We start from the raw sequence: 6,299 nt of genomic DNA, 5'->3' as shown, positions 1-6,299 counted from the left end.
AAACAGCTCCTCTCAAAATTCAGAATCAATCTTTTTGAAAACTTTGGGCTGTGAAATTTCACTAAGTCATAGAAAGTTTCCAGTGAGAGTCAGGAACACCATAAGAGATTTTTTTTATTTTTTTATTTTTTCACAGAGTGAACAATACAACCTTGATCAGAAACATTATATATATATATATATTTTTGGTGTATAATGATAGTCATCATACAGAGTTTTTGAAACATCTGCTTGTAAAGACAAGTTCAAGTACTGGGTGGCTGTTGAAATTCTGTCCCTTGAAAAGCTAACCCTGTCTGTTTAAATCTATTGCAACACAGTGAAAATTAGTAATAATATCTCCTGTCAGTAACCATTACAGATTTTGACTACAGTAGCAAAATAATAATAATAGTTTTTCTTAAAAGTGATTTATAACCCAAGATTAAAATACTTTATTGTATAAATATATCTTATTCTCTTCATGCAACAAAATAAAGTCTTTAAGCCTTTCCTGTGCTTGATGCACAACCCCATAGGACTGAGTACAAGAAACAAAAAAAATAGTCTGTCACCTGAAACATACCACTATGTACAGGCAAAGCTCTTAATCTGCAGGATTTAAAAAAATAATAAAAAATCTTTATATATTATTGTTTGGAACATGGTATATTTATACACAATCTTTACATAGCTAATTCAATAGCGTGTCACTGCTGTAAACTCATGAAAATAACACTGCTGAAGCTGAGATCCCAGTACACAGACCTTAATGCATTTGTAGAGGAAGCATTGCATATAGTCACAGAATTAAAAGACTTTTCTGAACCAATGCATGTTCAGAGATCCAAGTGGGATAAAGTTGCCTTTACATCACTTTAATTCTGCTGCTTCCTAATTTAAGAACTTGGCTTTTTAAATCATATTTTATTTTTATTTTTTGTGCACATAACATATATAGTTCATATTTTACTGTAGCTAATGTGTTACACACATTGCTTATATATTATACAATGTAAATGCAACAACTAAAACAAACAAACAAACAGAAAAACTTCAAAAACACACTGAAAGAAATACATATAAACAATCAAGCAGGGAGAGTAAAGATGATTCTCCCAAACGTCTCTGAAAGGTTTGTATGAAATTCCTCTTTGCTTGTGTTCAAATCTCTCCACACTGTATTTTTATGAAAATTCATGCGAGTTAAATTTTGTTCTTTCAAGTGTACATGGAAAATGAATTTCAGGCTCACAGCCAAGATACATTTAATCATGAAACAAAATTAGTTTAATTGTGAAACTAAATTTGTTTGGGGAAGAATTAGAATTATGCAACTTAATGTAATCAGGGAGCAAAAACAATAGTCTGCTCTAGGTGGCTTCAGACTGATGATAATGACCTATTGCATGTGTGGCTATAGGCACAGTATGCAATTTGCAAGAAAACTAAAATCTATGAGCAGATTCCACAATTGTGCAGTTCCAAAGATTTTGGAACTCCTGACAGTATATTATATTTCTGTAAATTTGGGGGCAGGAGATATTGTACTGGGGAACTTGTATGTTTGTTTCTAATAATCTTTAGTCTTGTCACAATTCCAGATAGCCTTGTCCAAAACTTTAATTATTTGTTGGTTGGGTCAAAGTTATATGATATTTCAGGTAAGATTGGGAGGGTGTGTTTTTTGCAAGAACATAGTGACTACAATGTTGATAGTGTTCATGTGCTGTTTGAGGAGCGTATTTCTGGATGCATTTTCAAACTCAAGCAAGTCAAACTGAGTAAGTCTTCCTAGAAACATGTTCTAAGGGAATACCTCGTAAATTTGAAGTCTAGAACTGACTTCTACTCCTACCTCATAAGAGTTCTTACTAGCACTTCTCAGTTATGTAGTCTTACTATTAAGGGTTAACAATAGTGGAAATCATGACTATTAAGATGGAAATTTTAAATTCTGGAGAAATATGTAAAAGTTACATTTTTGGAATATAATTATAACTATTCATAAAAAAGCCATTTCTTAATGTAGATATCAGCGACAAGTCCTTAAAATGAAAAATAAATCAAAATAAACCAAAAACAACCTACATAGCCATAAGTGGACAAAAATAAAGAGTATTGGGACAAAACTTGTTACTGTTTTAATCTGTCATAATAGAAATAATGAGTCCTTCCTTACAGAAGCAAAGTCTCTTGCTATTAATATAGGATAATTTCATTTTACTTTAGCAATCTCCTTTCAGAAACAAGGATGTCCCTGGAAAAGTTTGTCGTCTCCATTGACTGTAGGAGCCAAGATGACTACTGTAGAATAGCTGATTTCTCTTCTCTGTCTCAAAAATTAATGTTCTTAGTGAGAGTGTTATTGTAGATACATAAATAAAAAGTTTCCAGGGAACTGATGCCCCAGGAGATACAAAATAAACTAGACAAACAGATGAAATAACTCAGAAATGAATGAGTATGAGCCAAATTTAGCAGACATTGTCTTATTTTTTCTTCTAACTGTAGCTAGAACCTATAAAAAGAATGGCGTGAATCAAGGACTTTGTACAAGTGAGGAAGTATGGAAGGGAAGATGAAGAATTCATTGGTCATGTTCATCAGATTTGTTAGGAATTAGGACTACAGAGTTATATTTAAAACTTGTTTTACAGAAGGATAGGGAAAGAATTTAATAACCTGTCTGCTTACTATTTTTTACCTAAGCCAGAAGGTTGTGCAGGAGGAAACCCTAGGGTGATTAAGGAATAGGCTGACTGGTCTGTGAAGACTTCAGTTGCTCGCAAAGTAAAATCAGAATCCAGCTTTATATATTGCAAAACATAGAGAGGATAGAGCTAATTTTGATAAACCTTAAACTCAGGTAAGGCCTTATATGTTAAGTGGATGAAGAAGAATCTGAGAGGAGGGACTAAAAAGGTGACAATTATGTCGTTAATAATGAGTGAAAAATTCTGAATAACAGCATACTGAATATATTAGAGTTGAGGAATATGCTTGCAGTCATTAGTATTAGAAAACAGAGGACTGAAAAAGACATGATGTGAAATGGTGAAAGATTTCATTGTGATAGGATAAAGATCAACAGTTTAAAGCTGTTCAGGTGGTAAAATTTGGATCCAGTTTGCATATGCTTCTTTAAAGAAAGTGTTGAGTAAAAAGTAATTCCTAAAATAATGGCTTTTCTGACCTTGGACAATGAACAAAATCTCTGTTTTTGAGGATATTGAGAAAAAGGAGAAGAAAAAATAAAAATAAGGACAGGGAATAAATGATATGTATTTAGAGAAAAGGCAGTCAAGTTAGTTACAAGAAGTGATAGCATATGAACACGAAACAACTAAGAAAATACTATCAGTTGTGGCTAGCCTGAGACCAGCAGGTGGGAAACTTTCTTTGCGAACAGTCCCTGGATGGAGTGAAGAGCTCTAAGATATATTTCTGAATGATTTCCCTCCTCTTCTTCTTCTTACTTGGAATGAAAATATAGTAAAAGCAGGAAAATTTGCCAGTCTCAGTGAGTCATTTTTAGCTATCACAGTGCTTCAGCTGTAGCATTTTTAAAAAAAAAAAAAAAAAAAAGATGGCTGATTTTAGGTGGGATGGCACAGGATTTCTTTGTGGAGGTCAAGAAGTTAAAATTTTGACAGGGACGGTGATGAAATAATTTAACGCCTCAGCTGTATGGGTGCAGATGGTCATCCACATGGGGGATATTTTTCCAGCAAGTTATTGAGTCAATGAAGCTGGCTGCCTGCAGTTTGGCAGTTGTCCATTAATATGTAAAACAAAATTTTGGACTATGCAAAATTGTGTGTTGAAGTCCATTTTATGTTGTGCCAGGTTTTCTTCAGTACCTCGTGGTCTTGGATGATAGGAGGATTAAGAAAAGGAATTTTAGCATTGGCACAATTGTTGACAATCAATTGACAACTACATTTTTGAGGAGACTTGTTTCCACTTAAATGAGATTTTTTTTGTTCTTGTTAGCAAAACACACAGAGATCAATTAAAAATGACTTGCACAGTTGCTCCACGTGTTTTTTGTTTGTTACTCATAGGTCCCATGTAGAAATTTGTTGAACTGCAGTTAATTCTATTCCTGTTCTTGAGCTGCAGTTTTGCACACTGTGCTCATGTTTAAAACAAACAAACAAACAAAAAAACACACGTAAGACATACCTCCTCTGATGGACACAGTTCAATCAATTTCTAGTGCTAATGTAGCAGGGAAGCAGTAATAAGTGCTATCCAAGCAATAGAAAAGAAAATAGTTGAGGTAATTAAGTTATTTTGTCAGTAAAATAGGAGTGGCTGGACAGATAAATGCATCTGCCCAGATGGAGGCTTTTGGGTCAAGTCAAATCATAGTTAGCCAGAGTCAGGCTTGTTATATGACTTAAGTCCAAATAGCAGTTCTCTGAGAAAGAAAACCTCCTTCATGATTACCCTTCTCTGGGTGAGCACATACCTCATCCTGCTACCAAACAGGGGTTCAGATAACACAGAATTAATATGAAGGGCAGAAATCTTTGTCTTTCCATATCTTAACTAGTACATTAGTCATATCCTGTCTTGTGCTCAGCAACCAGATCTACGTGATTCTTCATGTAGAGTAATGTATTACTCTTCCACAAAAACTTACTCTTTTCCCCCATGTCAGCCAACTTTCCTTTCCGTCCCCCCGCTTTTTACATAGAACATAAACATTTAATTTTGGTTTTCTGAATGCCACAGAGAGCACTGAAGACCTCAAAGCTGGGCATGGAAGGACCCAGGCTGTATGCCTGCAGTTATTTTATTGAATATATCCCTTTGGTAGCTAACCTCAAAGATGAAACTGCATTTCTATCCCAGGGTAGGAATAAAGAAAGATTAAAATGGGATCAACAGAGGATCTACCCTAGAAGTTCTAGTAGCTGACAGCTATGAGGACTTCCAGGTGTTTGGAAGAAAAAAAGAATTGGTGTCAGAAAAGAAAAGCAACATACCAAAAAGAGGATGTATTCTTTTATAGTATGTATTAACAGATTCTGATTGAAATTAGTTGGATTTTACATTTTGGACAATGCTTTCAGTTTTGGTGCTAAGAATTTCCAGGGATGGTTAGAGTCCAGATGTGAATTATTCCTGAAAACCTTAAGCTAAATTTGCCTGATTATTCATCAGGAAATATCCTTTATCCCCTATCAAACATTAAAAATTATTGAGCATAAACACAACTTAAAAAGCTCTGAATCTTACATCAGTTAAAATGAGCAGCATTTCCAAGTTTTCTGAAATCAGCATGTGAATAAAGAACAGCTGGAAGAACCAGAACCTGGAAAAAAATAGTGATCTTGATATGAATAGGGAATGGCCTGACAAAATCTTCTCCACTGAGAAAATGATACACAGAACTTCTGTATTTTCTCTTAAATTATTGAGTCAGAGGGCAAAACATTTGAAATGGAACATGGTAATTAATAGGACCAAGAATGAAAGGGATGGGAAAACAAATGATAAAACTGGGACTGTAAAATAAATCTGACAGAAAGAAAACTTCATAGAAAAAGGAGGGTTGAGGAAGTATTCTATGAAAGGACTAACAAAAAAAGAATTGTGAATATGTTGTGAGGGAAAGATGGCATGTTGTGCTATACTTTTTTTTAGTATGTGCTGCTCAGGTGAAGACAAAAAATTGTGAGACAGGAAAATATATTCTCATCTCTGGTTTCCAGCTGCTTGTGAAAGCACATGTTGCATAGTAGACTGAAAACTGAAATTGGCTAAACCTGAATCCCAGCAGCAACTCCATGAAGTCTTGGAAAGTCATCAGAAAGGAAGCTGTTGCAGTAGATTTGGGACCTGGATGTTTTGGTCTAGCCAAAGAAAAGTCACTGTATATTATTTGAAGTATACTAATAATATGGATTTCATTTCAGATAAAGCTATCAATCTATTTATGCCATGGTACTTCCTGTGTTTGCATTGAGACAGTAACTAGAGACTGATTCTAAAACTTCATAGTGTTTCCACTTCTTCAAATGGAATTCTCACTGTGTAAACTACTTGCCTGTAGTCCATCTAATTTTTGTCTTCTTTTGAAGTACACATCTGGCTAAATGAAAAAGATGAAAATTAAGCACATAACAAAATATAAGTTTAATATTACTATGGGTTTGTACTCCATCATGCAACCAAACTCTTAGTTTTCTCTTTTGGAGCTTGGAATTCTGTGTTCATTAGCACCGCTTTTTATTTTTATTCCCCCCTCCCACTGCCTGTAGCCTCCAATACTTTATTACCTTCAGGTCATTGTGCAGCTTGCTTAC

This window comes from Anser brachyrhynchus (assembly GCF_964034855.1).
Source record: "Anser brachyrhynchus genome assembly, chromosome: 2".
Lineage (NCBI taxonomy): Eukaryota > Metazoa > Chordata > Aves > Anseriformes > Anatidae > Anser > Anser brachyrhynchus.
This window is presented reverse-complemented; position numbering follows the sequence as displayed.